Source organism: Eurosta solidaginis, chromosome 4, assembly GCF_040869045.1.
Source record: "Eurosta solidaginis isolate ZX-2024a chromosome 4, ASM4086904v1, whole genome shotgun sequence".
In the NCBI taxonomy this organism is placed as follows: domain Eukaryota; kingdom Metazoa; phylum Arthropoda; class Insecta; order Diptera; family Tephritidae; genus Eurosta; species Eurosta solidaginis.
The window spans coordinates 37,754,755-37,772,805 of record NC_090322.1 but is presented as its reverse complement, the minus strand read 5'-3'; the positions used below and the strand labels follow the sequence as shown (position 1 = coordinate 37,772,805).

General features: G+C 40.5%; 2 long non-coding RNA genes and 1 pseudogene across 2 annotated transcripts; 1 reads left to right on the top strand and 2 right to left on the bottom strand.

Annotated features, from left to right (window-relative positions):
- The first annotated feature begins 2,502 nt into the window (after positions 1 to 2,502).
- On the top strand, positions 2,503 to 16,045 carry LOC137247826 (uncharacterized). Its single transcript, XR_010951896.1, has 3 exons — positions 2,503 to 2,773; positions 3,064 to 3,227; positions 14,202 to 16,045. It is a non-coding gene; the product is annotated as an uncharacterized lncRNA (long non-coding RNA).
- LOC137247825 (uncharacterized) lies at positions 11,081 to 12,137 on the bottom strand. Its single transcript, XR_010951895.1, has 2 exons — positions 11,730 to 12,137; positions 11,081 to 11,491 (listed from the first exon to the last, which is right to left on the bottom strand). It is a non-coding gene; the product is annotated as an uncharacterized lncRNA (long non-coding RNA).
- Positions 12,276 to 13,351, bottom strand: LOC137247824 (T-complex protein 1 subunit theta pseudogene; annotated as a pseudogene).
- Positions 16,046 to 18,051: the final 2,006 nt, after the last annotated feature.

Below are 18,051 nucleotides of genomic sequence, written 5' to 3'. Positions count from 1 at the left end.
TATAATTTCTTTTAATTTTTTTTTTTTTGTGTACATGAACATAACTTTCTATAGGCGTTTTTCTTGTTATTTTTTCATTATTGAAACAAAAAATCGTTAAAATATTTATATACATTCACACATTCAAATCTGAACAATGAAGGCATTGTACGCCTTGGAAGCATGCATTCGATTTTGGGATATTGGAGGAGAAAAGGAATTGATTGCAATCGAAAAGAAAGCAAGTTGATTTGACTTTTGGTAAACAGCAACCAGTCACAACACCCTCCCTCCCACCAAGCTTCTCAATACATTTTTTGTAACAACACAATTACAACCCTTTAGCTACTTTCACTGCTTTCTCTTGAAAGTCACGAATGAAAACCAGCTACAGCGCTTAAAAAAGTCCTTATAGCAGGCAGTGGGTAGCAAAGAAGGAAAGCAAGGACGTATTTGCTATTATTTTATAATTTCTTTTATCAACGTTTCTTGCGCAATATTTTTATAATTAAATTTTTTATTTTCTTACCGCCAAAAACCAAAAATTATTATAATTTCCCTTACATCTGCCTCATGCCATATAAAAATGGGCTTTCGCGCCTTAATGTATGCCTCGTTTTGTAGCAAAAAAGGAATTTAGTCGCCTTCGATACGCCAGCCAAACGGAAACGGATATGAGCGCAAGAGTAGGCGCAAATGAAAAAAATTGCACAATATAATTGAATTGAGAAAAATTTACTAAGAACAATATCAAAAAAAGTGAAGCGGCAGTGAAAGTATTTCAAAGCGATACAAGCCGATAGCGGCAGAAATTAAACAAAAAATGCCACAAAAAGCCCAGTAGCGAGTATTGGAGAGTTCCTTAGCTATTTGATATGGCAAACGGGTGATTTCCTTAGAGATGGCAAATAAAAACGTGAGTTCAAACATTTTAGTAAATGTTGTCCTAATAAGACACACCGCCACATAGTTGTTGTTGTAGCAGAGCCTCGCCCCATCCAGTAGGTGCGACCATTCGCAAATTGTCTTAAATACCCTTAACGGGAGTTTGAGGAAACTTGCTGGTTCAACGGGTTTGAACCAGAGAGATAAGGGTATTATAGGTGTTGGCTCTACATTGCAATTAAAAAGATGGTTGGTGTTTTTTGGGACACGTTACAAGTAGGACATACGTTGGGTCGGGATGATTCTGGATAAGTAAGAGTATAACCTATTACAGTGTCCAGATCGAACATGAGCTAGAGAGGCGCGCGTCTTCCTGAGGGGTTGCTTTCCTCAACTGCGAGTTCCACGTATTTGTCTTTAAATGGGGCTCACCGACGCCTTTTTGTGGATGTCTCTTCATACGACTGACTTCTTAAGTGCCGTACTTCTTCATAGTACTTACGAAGAGAACTTCTTAAGTTCATGGGCGGCCGAGCCTCTTCAATCAGATGACTCCAATTACGATTACGAAGTATTTTGATATTATAACTAGTGAATGACAAATATTAAGGGATTGAGCTGGAAATCGTGTCGTGCCTTGCCTGTACAATTGAGTTTAATTACTTGAGGTACTTCACATTAAGTACTTAAACCTTCGTAATATTTTAGCCTTCCCGCAGTACTGGCGCCGAAAGCTCATGTCCACGGAGAAATGCAATAAATTGGAACATATTTATACTTACTTATAATTGGTGTATATTGAAGCGATGTTCAGACATACCTTGTCAATTTTGGTTTGGAGACAAGCCGGTTTCAGAATTGCACACCACTTATCCACTCTCTCGAAAAATCTACAAAACGAATTGAATCTCTTTCACGTATTATTTGTATCTTTAATTAGGTGCCGAGGCAAATCATCAGTGATATGACCGATCGGCTGAGAGGAGCTTGACCGATTTTAATGTGGACCGTAAAACATAAATGCGAAGTGTATTGGAATTGCGCACAGCTCCCTCTCCACAATGCTTATCTATGTACTCGTACATTTGTGTTGTCAAACCGACAGCTTCAAATGATAACGAAGCCAGTGATGTCTTGCGAGTAACCTCAATAGCGAAATCTTCTCGTTGAGACATATTCGTTGAATTTGAGAGACTTATGTGCAGATATAGACATAACTGTTTTGAGGTGTCCGTATTGGGCACAACTCTTTGCTAAAAAGGGGTTCCATGTACTGATCCTGGTTCACGGATGAATCAAAGTTTTCTGACAGGAAAGCGGGAACTTTGCATCTATGGACCGAGAAATCGAAAACAATGGGATGATATCCTGCTATTTTCCTTATTATGTCAGACAGCCAGGCAGCCTTGCATCCCTTGCGGTCTTACACAATTACTTTTCAGCTAGTAGATGAATGCGTTGGAGTCATAAATTATTTGGGTACCTAAAACAGGGTTTTGTTAGGATAGGTTCCTGGACGTCGGGGACATGGAGGTAATAAACACGATGACTACCTACTCAACAGAGTACTTAAGCAGCAGTCTATGGTTCTGTGAACGCACAAAGGAACACACTAGGTGTTTAGGCCACAGGCCTAAATATATCTCCCCTCCCTCGTAACATAATGTTCTTCTTTCCTTCGTTTACTACCACCCGCATATGCTTGTGATCACTAATACACACAGGCATGTGTGAGTGGTAGTACGCATGTATCTTAGATTTTTACCGCTGTGAGCCCGCGGTATAGCAACTTTGTTGCCGGGAAACCCAACGAAGGAGCTGTATCTCGGGTTCATCGGCTCATGTTGCAAAGAGGCTCGTCCTCTTTTAATCCAGCAGCCAGCAAAGGAACACGTAATCGCCCGTTCACGTAAGTTCAACTTTTCAAAATTATATTCACATATATATCATTTTCCACAACATTTGTTAAACCTTTTCTTAACACTTGTTGTATTTATATAAATAAAAGCACTCTGTGAATTCTCTTTATTAATACGAAATCCTTTTGGTGTTTTTATTTTCTTCCTTTTTTTTCGCCTTAACCTAATCTTTAACAAATACGTGGGTGCGCGCCGTTGCCACCACGCATTTGTTCATGGTCCTTACCACGCCGGTAAGAAGAGCCAATCACCAAGAACTACAGTCCACTCCACTCCCTAGGCAATTAAATCGAGGAAGAAGAGATTTACAATAGTGATAATATATTCATCAGCAATTGGCATACACAAACAGATTTGAGCGACACCCAACCTCCAAACAACATCAACAACACCGACAATCCACAAAAGTCAATCTACTAATCCGGATCAGCAATTTATTGAAAGGTACGTGGTTTGAAAATATTCCGTGCTAGGTAGGGTTTTCCTTTTCACTTTTAATAAAATTTCACAAAATTAAAATTACAAATTACAAAGTGAACTTTTTATATGTAATAGTGCAAGTGATTTTGTTTTTTTTTTCCGTGAAGTTAGAAGTCTCATCTTGTGCAAAAATAGGAGAAGGCGCTTAACGCAGTTATTTAAAGTTTGTACAACACGCCTTGTGACTATCCGGAACTATCCCCCACCAGCGGTAAGATTTTCCGGACACAGCTCAAGGTAGCACAACACTGCTCTAAAAGGTTAACATAACCTCAAACACCGATTTGCGTCACTTTTCGACTTTCACCTTTGCAGGATTTATCTGAAAAAATTAATTTAATCCACTGCACAAAAATTCGATTTGTTAAGGTTGCTTATTCAGAAACCTGTAAATTTATTTTAGGCGCACATTTAATTAAATAAAATTTTCTTCCACATAAAAATCACTTGCACTTATTTACACGGGCAATACGTTTGCAAGTTAGTTTGGTGCTATAGTACAAAGTGCACTTAGTTACATACACATATATTGTTGTTGTTGTTTGGGTGGCCAAAAGGCTTATTTCCTGTTCAATTTTTTAAAAATTGAATTATTTTTATTTTTCACTTGCGGCAATACACAAATCAGTTTTTGACTGGTCTAATTTTTTGTGATACAAAAGATCACAGCCCTTGGTTAAATTACCAAAAAGTCCATAACGAACGTTCATACATTTCTTTATTTTTTCACTAACACCACTTTCTTCACTAGCCATTACTTATTGGCTTACACAAGTCATTGGCACATCTGCATTAGAGCATTCTTTGAATAATTACGTGGGTGCGCGCCGTTGCCACCACGAAAATTGCACATTCTTTAAATTAATTCCTAGCTTTCTCGCAAGCTTCGAGGCCACTTCCTCGAGAGATCTCTCTCAAGCACAGTCCTTCGTTTCAGTTCATTTTCACTCAATACTCTCTGCAAAGGCAATTAATCAATTAATATTTCAATAAATTTTCATATAATGGATACCTATACACGCCAAGCAGATGCAGTGACGGAGTATGAAAATGACTTCAACGACATGTCACCTTCACAACACAGTAAACACTCCCTAATATACCAAAGGGATGAGTTAAAAACTCTGTGGGAAGCTACGAAGGTGACATACGAAAAGCTCTTAGGTTCATCAGAGCTTGATTCAAAGGACTTATCGGCTATCAAGAAGAAGCATAAGATGTGCTATTTCAGCTTCCTAAAGTGTCAGGCGGCAATAGCTGAGCTTTTGGAAAATTTTGAAAAGAAAGATAAGAAAGTAGATGTCTCAGATAATATGGAATATCATGTGCGCCTGCCAGCATGTGATACGGATATTTTCAAAGGCGACTATATTTCATGGCCGTCCTTTAGGGACATGTTCACTGCCATATATATTAATAATAGTAAACTCCATGCAGTGCAAAAACTATACTATTTGAGGCAAAAAACTCAAGGGGAGGCCAAAGAGATAGTGGAACGGTGTTCCTTAACAACAGACGGTTTCGATACAGCGTGGAAAAATTTATGTGACCGATACGAAAACAAACGTATCTTGGTCAATGCCCAATTAAAAATTCTTTTCAGTTTAAAAGCAGTTGAGAGCGAATGCGGTAGCTCCATTAAAAAACTGCAACGTGAAATAAACAATTGTATCTCAGCGCTTCAATGTCACAAGATTGACATATCAAACTGGGATGCAATTCTAACATATTTGTGCTCCACAAAACTGCCAGAAACCACACTGGCTCTATGGGAACAAACCATAGAAAATAAAACAGAAATTTCAAAATGGGCAGATATGGATAAATTCTTATCCAGCAGATTCCAAACGTTGGAAACTGTGGTAGATATAAGAGGGGATACGGTTTCAAAACCCTCTAAGCCACATGCTTCTCGTTCCTCGGCAGATACATCGTCGAAACGATTAGGGTCCTACCAGGCAAGTGCAACAACAGCCAAACCTACGTGTAAGATGTGCAAAAGTCCTGCACATCGAATTTCAAAGTGTGAAAAGTTCTTACGTTTAACACCCAATAAACGGTTTGAACAAATTAAGAGCAGCCGTGGGTGTATAAACTGCCTTTCTGCTGGCCATTCGGTGACAAGGTGCACCAGCCAAATGAACTGTGCCACATGTCATTTAAGACATCATACGCTGCTTCATATTTCGAATCAGCCAAAACCAACAAATACTTCCGACACTATCGGAGCATCTACCTCACGGGAAGCTCAAATACGACGCAATGCTGAAAGAGAAAACGCTCCGATTAATAATGTGAACTCATGTTTCGCAAACACAAATAAAGGGGTATTACTAGGGACAGCTCAGGTCAAGATTCATTTTAATGGTGTTGACTATTCGGCGAGAGCCCTAATAGACTCGGGATCTGAATGTTCATTCATTACCGAGAAACTAAAGCGCAGAATTAATCTGCCATCCAAACACCTGCATGCCCAAGTTTCGGGCATCAATAATACAATGTCTGCACAAGTAAAAGAAGCGTGCAACATACAACTGCGGTCACCAACCGACCCATTAATCGAGATCAATACGATCATGCTGGTTTTACCACAACTGACAGGGAATCTTCCAACTTGCCGAATAAATGCAATGACTAGGCAAGCATTCCCTGACTTAGTACTGGCTGACAAAAGATTCTTTGTCAATGAGCCAGTCGATCTAATTCTGGGCGGAGACATATACCCCCAAATTATGCTAGGCGGTATCAGGAAGGACGTGCTAAACACATTAATAGCACAGGAAACGGTGTTCGGCTGGATTTTGACAGGCCGGACAGATGCGGTTGATACAAATAAGACCCTAGTTTCATATTTCAATGAGGTCACTTTAGATAAACAATTGGCGGCCTTTTGGGAGATAGAGGAAATTCCAAAGAAGAGGAGCATCAATAAAGATGATACTTACTGCGAGGAGCTATACAAATCCACAACAGTTCGGAACAACGATGGCAAATACGTAGTCTCCTTGCCCTTTAGGAAAGAATTTAGCCTAGGCCCCTCATTAAAAAGTGCGTGTTCTCAATTCTATCGCAACGAGACACGACTAGCGAAAAACCCAGTCCTTCAAACGGAATACAATAGAGTTGTATCCGAATATGAAACCTTAGGGCACATGAAACAAATAGGCAATTTTTCGCCAGACTCAAATGACTGTTACTTCCTACCTCACCATGCTGTTATAAAGGAGGGAAGTACAACGACAAAAGTCAGAGTCGTATTTAATGCATCTTGTCCTACCACTAATGGCAAAAGTCTAAATGATGCCTTATATCCAGGTCCGATTCTTCAATCCGACCTGACAGTTCTTATACTACGTTGGCGGCTGTTCAAATACGTATTTAACAGCGACATAGAGAAAATGTATCGCCAAATATGGGTCAATGAAGACCAAACAAAATATCAGCGAATCATATTTCGCAAATGCCCCAAAAACCCAATTAACATTTATGAATTGAAAACGGTAACCTTTGGGGTTAATTGTGCTCCGTATCTTGCGATTCGAACGCTGCACCAACTAGCTGATGACGTGGAGGCATCGCATCCAATGGCAGCAGATATACTGCGAAATTGCATGTACGTTGATGACGTACTCGCCGGTGGACACAGCATCGAAATTGCAATCAAGGCAAGGGACGAAATATCATTGGCATTGCAATCGGCAGGTTTCCCATTGCGAAAATGGACGTCCAACTGCAAGAAAATCCTACAGGGTATACCGAAGCAACACCTATTAAGCGAGGATTTTCTTGAGTTTGAAGACACCAGCATGGTAAAAGCACTCGGTATCAGGTGGAACGCCCATTTCGACTACTTTTACTTCACAGCGAAACCCTTTGACAATAACCACGCCGTAACAAAAAGGTCAATACTTTCTGCGATCGCAAAACTTTTCGACCCTCTTGGCTGGCTGGCACCAGTCGTAATTGTAGCCAAAATAATAATGCAAAATATTTGGTTGGAAGGGACAGGCTGGGATGAAGATGTGTCTGAAACTACTCTACATCGGTGGCAATCATTCATGACGGACTACGAAAAGATCAACGATATACGCATACCGCGATGGGTTCACTACACATTGAAGGACAATGTCGAAATACATGGATTCAGCGATGCCTCGGAAAAAGCATATGCCGCCACTGTTTTCCTGAGGGTACAAACAAAGGATCAAGTCTTCACCAACCTGTTGATGGCCAAAACGAGAGTAGCCCCGGTCAAAACCATATCATTGCCACGACTGGAACTCTGCGGCGCAGTCCTACTTGCAGAAATTATAGAGTCGGCCATAGAAAATATGCAACTTTCAAACATTAAAGTAACCCTTTGGACAGATTCGACTATAGTACTGGCATGGATCCGAAAACCACCATGTTCGTGGTCAACGTTCGTGGCACATCGAATAACTAAAATCATCGATAAAGTAGGAGACAAAGTATGGCGGCACGTAGACTCCGCGTCAAATCCTGCAGATTTGGCGAGCAGAGGCCTCTACGCTTCGGACCTAATCAACAATTCTTTGTGGTGGCAGGGACCTTCTTGGTTACAAGAAGACAACGAAAATTGGCCAACACAAGAAGAAGATTACAATACGAATATGGAGGAAAAGAGGGTGAAAGTTCATACAACTTCGGTCAAAAATGACTTTGATATTCTAGATAGGTTTTCCGATTTACCAAGGGCCTTGCGGGTTATATCCTATATTCTTCGGTTTTTCCAGAATACGCACCCAAAAACTAAATCCTCCTTCAAAAGGGATTCTCATTCGATCGCTCCTGACGAAATAGAAAAAACAACACGAAGATTGATAACCATATGCCAGAGGCAACATTATCAAGAAGAGTACGCAAATTTGAAGTCAGGAAAACTTATAAATGGGAAGAGTGAGATTTTACCCCTGAACCCATATATAGATGAAGAAGGCATCATTCGAACTGGGGGGCGGACAGGGGCATCGAAAGACATGTCCCATAATGAAAGTCATCCCATTATTCTTCCTTACACTTGCAGGTTATCCAGACTTATAGTCCAATCCTCTCATGAGACCACCCTGCATGGAGGGAACCAGCTGATGCTACGTCATATCCGCACTCAGTACTGGATCCCACGTGTTAAAATAATGATAAGGTCGGTTATCCACAACTGCAAAGTCTGCACTATTTACAGGAAGCGGACACAAACGCAACTTATGGGGATCCTTCCGAAGGAGCGCACCACCTTTTCTAGGGCCTTCACCAACACCGGGGTAGATTTCGCGGGACCATTCGATATAAAATCCTACAGAGGGAGGGGATGTCGAATTTCGAAAGGATACGTCTGCCTGTTTGTCTGCTTTTCGACGAAAGCCATCCATCTAGAAGCGACAAACGATCTTAGTACCGGGTCCTTCCTAGCTGCCTTCGCCAGATTCGTATCCAGACGAGGCTGTCCAAAAAACGTTTACTCCGACAGTGGTACTAACTTTGTCGGAGCTTCTCGATCTTTACGATCCGAGTTTAAAGCATTTCTGCGTGAAGCAAGGGACGGAACGTTGACTAAATATAGCCATCACATTATAGAATGGCATTTTATACCGCCAAGCGCTCCTCACATGGGAGGTTTGTGGGAAGCGGGGGTAAAAAGTTTTAAGACCCACTTTAAAAAGCTCGCGTCCGATCATAAATATACTCTCGAAGAGTTTACAACCCTCTTATGTCGAATTGAGGCCTGCCTCAACTCGAGACCTCTAAGTCCCTCATCCAACGACCCTTCCGACCTGGAGCCGCTTACTCCAGGCCATTTCCTCGTAGGCGGGCATCTTTTAGCTCCACCTGAACTCGACTGTAGTGAAAACCCTGCCTCCATTGTAAACCGATGGCAAAAGATGAAAGCCCTTCATCAAACCTTTTGCAAAAGATGGAAATCGGAATATCTCACCGAGATCCAGAAAAGGTATAAATGGAAACATCCACAATCCAACGTAAAACCCGGGGACCTAGTCGTCATAAAAGAGGACAACCTACAACCAAACGAGTGGAGAATGGGGAGAGTCGTCAACACACATCCAGGTTCCGATAACCGTGTACGTGTTGTTGACGTCAATACAATTAAGGGACAAATTAGCAGACCAATCGCGAAACTGGTACTACTTCCGCCCAACGACAACGAAAATGAACTTTAATAGTCCACATTCCTCCATCCCAAATAACCCAGCTCTCGTTCACCCCGAACGAGGCCAACACACAAAAAAACCCGCTCTCGTTCACCTCGAACGAGGCCAACATATAGATCACCCAGCTCTCGTTCCCCCGAACGAGGCCAACACAACCTAACGCAGATTCACTATCTGCCGCAGAATACAATTGAATCATTCTTTTTTTTTCTCTCCTCATTACAATCTCCAACTGCCTTTCTACTTCGAAGGCTAAGTTTAGATTCAAATTGTCAAAAAAAAAAAAAGGAAAGGTTTAAAACTGGTCAATTGAAATAATAGCCTTCCAATTGTTGAAGTAGTTTGTTATAAAAAGAGAAAGCCTTAAATCATCTTCATGGTGTCCAAACATAAGACAATCTATTGCTTTCCTCTACATGTCAAAATGGCACTACTATATGTCCTACTTATTGCGCTATTATTGGACAATGGACTTTGCGAATGAACACATTGCGCACTGACCAAATAGAGTAAATTGTGGATATTTTGGCCGATGACAAAACGAAAACAGATACTAGAGTTTAAGCTATTTGAACATCAAAGTACATAGGTCTATCGGCGATTTCGTTGGAGCTTCATAACTCCGAAAAATTATGTCTAGTTCCAGATTTGTACTCAATTTTCTTGCTATCATGAAAGCTAAAACGACCCAGAGAGCTTACGTTAATTGACTGTAATTACAAATATTGTGTTTAAAAGAATATTTTTTCTTAGAAAATATAGAATAGTATATTACTCTTGCAAGTTGCCTACCCACAAACCAGTAAATATACCGTGTTCCATCTGGCCAGCACCATATACCGCCAAGAAGAGTATATGAGGGAACTTTTATTAAGAGCTTTATAATGAATTGCCTTTTACCTAATTGTTTAATCACCAATTAAGGACGATCGAATGTAGGTTAGTACTTTCTCATGCAGTACCCTTCATATGGTACATTGGCAACACCTGTTTAGAACGATGACAATTTTCGGAATGGGAATGTTGAAATATTTTTCATTTGCTTCTTTATTATTCAATTCTTAGGCAAATTTCAATAAAAATCCTTTTCCAGTTAACTTCTTTGTGGATTATTACTATTTAAATAACGAAAAGACGGGTAATCACAGACAATACTAAATATTTGTGCTGATGTCTTGAATTGACTTTAATTAAAAGCCAGATTCCTGACTAAGGAGTGATTGAATGAAGAAACAGCATTCTTGAATCGATGATTTAAAACTTCAAACGATTTCACACTTTTAAGACTCTGGTTTCAAAATTAACTATCTAACCTAATCGCAGGGAGATGTCTTCGGCGTAATATAGCAAAACTTCATTTCTTGTATTTTACTAATAAATCACAATTACATTAAGATTATGTACTTGAATATTACGCGTAGTCATTTTTATGTAAATGAATCATGATGTTAACAAAAAAAAAAAAAAAAAAACCTGTATGCTTCATAAAGTGATTGCCTATCTGATGCAGACAGGGCATAGTATCATACTGATGACTTTATAGTTTCCATCTTCAGCTGAATACTTCGAAAAATTAGCAATGATTGGTTGAGGACAGTTTGTTTTTACTCTAATTATAACGAACACTGATGGTTATTTTTCTTGGTGTTTTTTTTAATAGATTTTGTTGTTTGTTAAAAAATTTTTAATTTTTTTTGACCGCCGAAATATTTTGGATATTTTCCAAAATGAGTGCCTACATATAACAGCAACTAACTCATTTTGGATTAATAATTATGATTACTACTATAAAACAATGAAATGAACATCCTACCACAAAAGGAAAAGCAACTTCATGCCGTAATATACCTGATTTTTTGGCATGCGCCATCTGCAACATGGGCGATTTCGCCAATTCTGGTGGATAAATCTCTTCTACCTTGCGGCGACAAAGGGACGCGTTATGCCAAGAAGTTGTAGATGTCTTCTGAATATTCTGCGCGAAGATAACGACCCAAATCATCCACTGCCAAATAAAGGGTCTCCCTATCGGTGTCAGGATCGCTAGAGGAAAGAAATGAAAAAATTCATTAATAAAATCACGTTTTACTTTCAACTCTTTAGGCAAACTGGTAAATAGCATTCCGGTGCATTTAAGCATGTCAATTCCATTTCAAAGCCATATGCAGCAGCCTCTTGTATTGGTGTTGGACATGTATGGACTGAATTTTGATGTACCATTTGTACACTTATAACAAGTACAGCTGCTCCATATGCCTGCGGAAGCAGACACTTGACTTACCGGTTTTTGGGGTGCTTGAAGCGGTCCACTAGACTAATCTGTCCCACCACATCACCAGCCAGGTCCACTGAACGTACAAGGTCATGGAAGTCATTACAAGCAAACCAGTATCGACACCCGTTGGTAACCAAAATGAAAGACCATTCGTACACTGCGGATAACCTGAGACAGATTTGCACTTGGGTAGATTGTGCAGATTTGTTCACTGAGTTGATTTAAAAAACCACTAGCATTAGACCAGAACAATCGTATGTCAGGTATATCGAGCACTGATACCACTACCACCACGCCCCAAGATCATAATCATCAATTACCGCACTATTTTCCACACCATAAATAGCTAGTGGGTTTGTATCTGTGACCACTGCTTTGGGGTTGTATAGTTCATTTTAATTTATTTGTGTGGAGAAGTTGTAAGCTACTTAGTCCCCGACAGCTCTTTTCGTACAACTTTGACATTGATTTTTGATAAATAAGCATTTCATTTGATGAAAAAAGAACGTAATATTTGTTCCGAAAGTTGTAGGCAATGTGTTCTGTATGTAAGCAGCAGTATAAAATTATTAAATAACATTTTTTTAAATGAGAAATGGTAATACATAAAAGAAAATAGTGCAAATCTGATCTAGCCTTGACTAAGGCGCCAGTCATCTAATTTCCATCATCACTGCCCGCATTCTGTTTTGGTTTTGGACCACCAGCACGTTTTGCCATTATAATTTGATCAACTTTGAGAATTGTGGTTGCAGCACCTATAGCATATTTCAATCCCCAATATTTTGCTTGATATAAATCGTAAATGTGGGTTTTGGTTACATCAATAGTATCTGCCTTTTCAGTTTCAATATTAAAACCAATATTCTTGCCATCTGACTTTTTATGTTCGAAATACAAAGCATTAACAACTTCAGTTCCATTAACACCTGAATTTTCAGCTAAAGCTTTGGGGAATACTTCCAAGGCAGTGGCAAATTTACGTACAGCAGATTGTTCTAAACCAGGAAGTGTATCAGCATATTCAGCTAATTGCGCAGCTAATTCAATTTCAGTAGCACCAGCACCAGGCACATAACGCCCATCACGTGTTAAGCATTTGAAATTGTTAACGCCGTCATCGACAGCACGTTCAATGTCATCCATGAAATTATCAGTGGCGCCACGGATAACAATTGTGGCAATACGTGCATCTTTGCCTTCGTTTCTGAAAACCACAACAGTAGTGCCACCCAACTCTTCAACGCACACCTTATCACAGTAACCCAACTCTTCGTTTGTGGGTGTGGTAAGGCGTGGTAATACAGTTCCGTTAACTGTACGACTTAGACGACGCAAATCAAATTTGGAATTCAAACGCACAGCCATAAGCTTATATTTATTAAGGAAATGCAAGGCCATATTTCCAACTTTGCCGCCGCAGACGACAACTTTAATGCCAGCGTCAGCTAACGCCTTAATCTGTGCTTCTAGCAAATTCTCTTCCCCAGCAGAGAAATTCATAAGCTCATCAGGAGACTTAATTAAAACGGTACCTTTAGTTTCTGTTTGTATAATGTCCACAGGGCATGAGAATACAGCCACTTGTATGCAAGAACTTTCCGATTTTAACCTCACGCACGTTTCAGGAAATGGAAAAAATTGTAACAAATGTCAAATGTCTACACTTTTCCTTTGACAGTCATGCACGACAACACCGACATTAGGGCTCATGCACAATCATCTCGCACACTACACGTCACGTACTACATGCCGCACTACACATCTCGCACACTACACGTCACGTACTACATGCCGCCCTACACGTCACGCACTACACGTCACGCATTACAAGCCGCACGACATATCGAGCGCAACACGCCACACATGTCGCGTATTACATATCTCGACCAATCATTCATTTGGTCGAGATTTAAAATACTTAATTCCACGAATTTCAACATTATCGACAATACACGTCGAAAATAATGTTGAATGGTGGAAGTGCGACTCTGTAATACCTTTTCAGTCAGATGTCTAACCGTTCCGTGTGGTGGCAGGCCACTTGTTGTGAAAACAAAGTTCACCACAAACCAAAAAATAAATCTTTAGGACTACTTCGGCGACATCTACCGACATAAAATAAATTATAAAATCCCTACAAAATTTGTTCACAAAACCCAATCACGCCCATGCAAGTGTGACTAGGAATATAACCTATGACCTGGTAAAATGACTAGTCAAATTACGTGGAGTGACGAGAGCGTTTTTGCCGGGATGTACTAGAGGCGCTAAAGCACCAGCCACATCGTATGGATGCGTGCCAAATCCGTTTTTTCTTCGTATTTACTTATGGCCCTTAACCTTTATTTCAATAAAATGTTTTTTTTCCTCTTGCGAAAATATATGAGGGATAATATTTTTTTTGGCTTACGCCACCCAAACAACATTCCGCTAACCTCAATTTGGGCATGATCAATGATACCAATATCCTTTCAGATCATGACCCGCTACCAAACGTTACTGGCCAAGTCAGAGAGAGGCGCAAAGCGTTTCGACGTTGCTTGCCAGCTCTGCGGCAGGGATCATAGCCTTAGGATCTGTGCCGAATACCGTAAAAAATCCCCAGAAGAGAGGTTGCGGGCAGTACTTCTGCATAAGTACTGTCCAAATTGTCTGTCGCCCTTTCACCGCGTGGACAAATGTAACAGCAAGTATAGCTGCAAGAGGTGCCAAGAGAAGCACCACACCACGCTTCATTTAGATGAGCGTCGACCGGTAAGCGACGAGACGACCACAAACGGCGAAGACAACACGTCCGACGATGCATTGTCGATCAACCTCTCGGGGCCGGCCAAATCCTGGGCTCAGCAGGTAGAGGAAGAGGAAATGGAAGAAGAGAGAGCGAAAATGGAGGAAGAGCGAGCAAAAACGGAGACAAGACCGTCAACGGTAAATCATGGGATGCGCAGTTTCCGGCCGCTGTTACAGCACGAAAGAAGCGCGGCGAAAGCAAACAAACCTCGAAACCAACAAAATAATTGGCGGCACCGTGAGGTCGGACCCCATCGAAACTCAGCTAAATCGTCCAAACTCGCAAGGCAGCAACGGCGAAAGAAATCGACGCCATACTCTCCTGAAGCCCAAAATACAATGAAGCTAACGCGCGACACGCCGGAAGGCTTCCGGACAGGGCGGCTGCTCCAGGCTACACCATCGCCCATCATGCGGCCTTTCGTGCCCATTGCGCCGACGGCCATCGTACGAATCGAATCGCGTGGGCATTTACACCTGGTTCGGGCCATTATTGATCCCTGCGCCACCAGCACGATCGTCGATGCGGAGCTGGTACGCGACTTACAATTGGAGCGCCAAGGGCATGGACAGTGCACCCTCATACTGCGCGGCAAATTCGGAGCGTCGACGCGCATAACAACACAAGCAGCCGTCGTCGAAAGCCATTTTCGTTTGAGTCCACCGTCCAATGTGGACCCCAAGATTGCCGCGCCCTTTGAGTTCATGCGGCTGGCGGATCCGCAATTCTACCGCTCATCACCGATACGGCTTACACTCGGCGCTGACATTTACGCCGAAATGATGGTGAGCGGTACACCGGCATCGACAGCTGGCGGTCTCCTAACCCAACCGACGGTGTTCGGGTTGGTGGTCTCGGGAGCCTGCCAAAAATAAATATCCGACTTTCACGCCTCACACATGCGCCATATTATATATATATATTTAAGTAAATATGCACGGAATTTAAAACCACGTACGTATATCTAATAACTTATTTTCTTTTCCACAGGAGAGCGAAACGTGAGGTCAACCATCTGGCGTGCAGTGCTTGCAGTCCGCATCTGCACTGCCTTCTTCCATTACACCGCCTTACTGGACGTGCGATCGCGTGGCATCCTTTTTTTAATGTTTTCTTTGTTGCTTACGGCAAGGGGGCCGGTATGTTTAGGCCACAGGCCTAAATATATCTCCCCTCCCTCGTAACATAATGTTCTTCTTTCCTTCGTTTACTACCACCCGCATATGCTTGTGATCACTAATACACACAGGCATGTGTGAGTGGTAGTACGCATGTATCTTAGATTTTTACCGCTGTGAGCCCGCGGTATAGCAACTTTGTTGCCGGGAAACCCAACGAAGGAGCTGTATCTCGGGTTCATCGGCTCATGTTGCAAAGAGGCTCGTCCTCTTTTAATCCAGCAGCCAGCAAAGGAACACGTAATCGCCCGTTCACGTAAGTTCAACTTTTCAAAATTATATTCACATATATATCATTTTCCACAACATTTGTTAAACCTTTTCTTAACACTTGTTGTATTTATATAAATAAAAGCACTCTGTGAATTCTCTTTATTAATACGAAATCCTTTTGGTATTTTTATTTTCTTCCTTTTTTTTCGCCTTAACCTAATCTTTAACAAATACGTGGGTGCGCGCCGTTGCCACCACGCATTTGTTCACTAGGGAAACCATAACTAACTGGTAAACAACGCAGTTCAGGCAACACTGCCTTGTGTGCCTAGGGCAAAGAAAGCTCAAACTCATTAGTATAATCAGAGAGGCCCTGACAACTCTCACCGGGTACCTTATGGGACACAGTAGTATATGATATTACCTAAATAAGTTTAATCTATCCGATACACAAATTTGGCATTGAATGACTCTTTTTATTCAGAGCCACTGATGCCTACTTTGGAAACTCTAAAAGTTCACCCTCTGCAATGGTAGCAAAAAAAACATAAAAACTATAAATTTATACCCCTTTGGCAGTCTAAATTGTTGGCCAACACTCGGCAGTAGTGTTGGTTAAAACGCAAAAAAAAAATTGAAAAAAGGGTTCTTTTGTACGCAATTGCAAATAAATGGAAAATAAGTCATAATCCCGCAAAGTCACCGTCTGTTATTGTACTTAAAACTGTCTTAAAGACCAACCAGCCCCCCCCCCCCCCGCTTTTTTTACATTTTGTTCAAATGAGCGTTATCCGACTACCTTACCCTACACTTGCTTAGCAAACCCACACAGTAGCTCACTTTCCTTCACAAAAAAAAAAGAAAAAAAAAGAAAAAAAAAATTTTTCCGCCAATTTTCTGCAGTCGATGGTCCGCTGCGATATTTTCTCCTGTGATTTCTTTGCTGCCGGTTGTTTTGACGGTTGTGCCGCGTTTTTTTTTACTTTTTATTTCTCTTAACTTTTTATTATTTTCTTTGGTGATTTTTTTTTTTGCTCCGAAGTTTATCGTAATTCATTCGCCGCCTTGTTTGCTGTGCTTTTGATTTTTTTCTCCTGCGCCTTTGCTTGCGTGCCAGCAGCGTCTGATTATAAATTAATTTTAATATTGAATCCTTTTATAGACTTAAGGCAACATGTTGGATCGTGCTGTCTGTCTTTGGCATATACTATTTTATTGTTGTTTCACAATGTTTGGGGCACAGAAAACTATGTGGCAATATTGAGAAGAAAGTTTAAAGTTTTGGATTGATTTAAAAATTTAAACACGAAGAGAAGAAAGAGCTCTCCACAGAATGAGCATGTAAAGGAGCAACTCTAGACTGTTTAAGAACAAGCAATTTCACAATACACCGACGCACATTGGGGATTAAGCACTAATTTCATTCAAAACCACTTACAGGTTCGCAAAATCAACCAATTGCAACAATGTTTACACAGAAATTTTCGTAATTGAATTCTGAAGAGATTCACATCGCTTGATTCTTCAAATTAATTTGTTTATTAAACAATTTGTTGCAAAATAGCCTATTCTTTGCAGAACTTTATATTATAATACGTATTTATGTATCACTTTCGTGACATACAATTTTTGCTCAATACTTAGGAGATTGATATACACTTTAAGAGATAGAAGGTATTGCTAATTGACAATCGTTTTGCAAAATTAATTTGTTTAAACAATTTTTTAAAGAACATTTGGAAAATTGTTTTTTTTCTAAATTTTTTTCTTATTAATTTTAAAAATCGGGCGATGTGAGTCTCTTCAGAATTCAATTACAAAAATTTCTGTAAAAAAATGATTAAAATCGGTTAATATTTGTGATATGTAGGTGGTTTTAAAAAGTTCGTCCCCAATGTGTGGAGGAATATATTGCCCCTTAAGAATATGGAGAGACCTTTCGTACCTACAGTATCCACAACTATGGAGACCACATCAAATTAAAAGTGTTAAACGATCCCGCCAACAAATACAGACTTTCATTCAATCGCATCTAGCGCCGCTCGACTATTTTTTTTTTTTTTTATAAGGATATAGGGAAAATAGAACTTAGATACTTGGCTAGACCCCTAAAAGAGCTCTACTGCTTATGGGTAAAGAAATT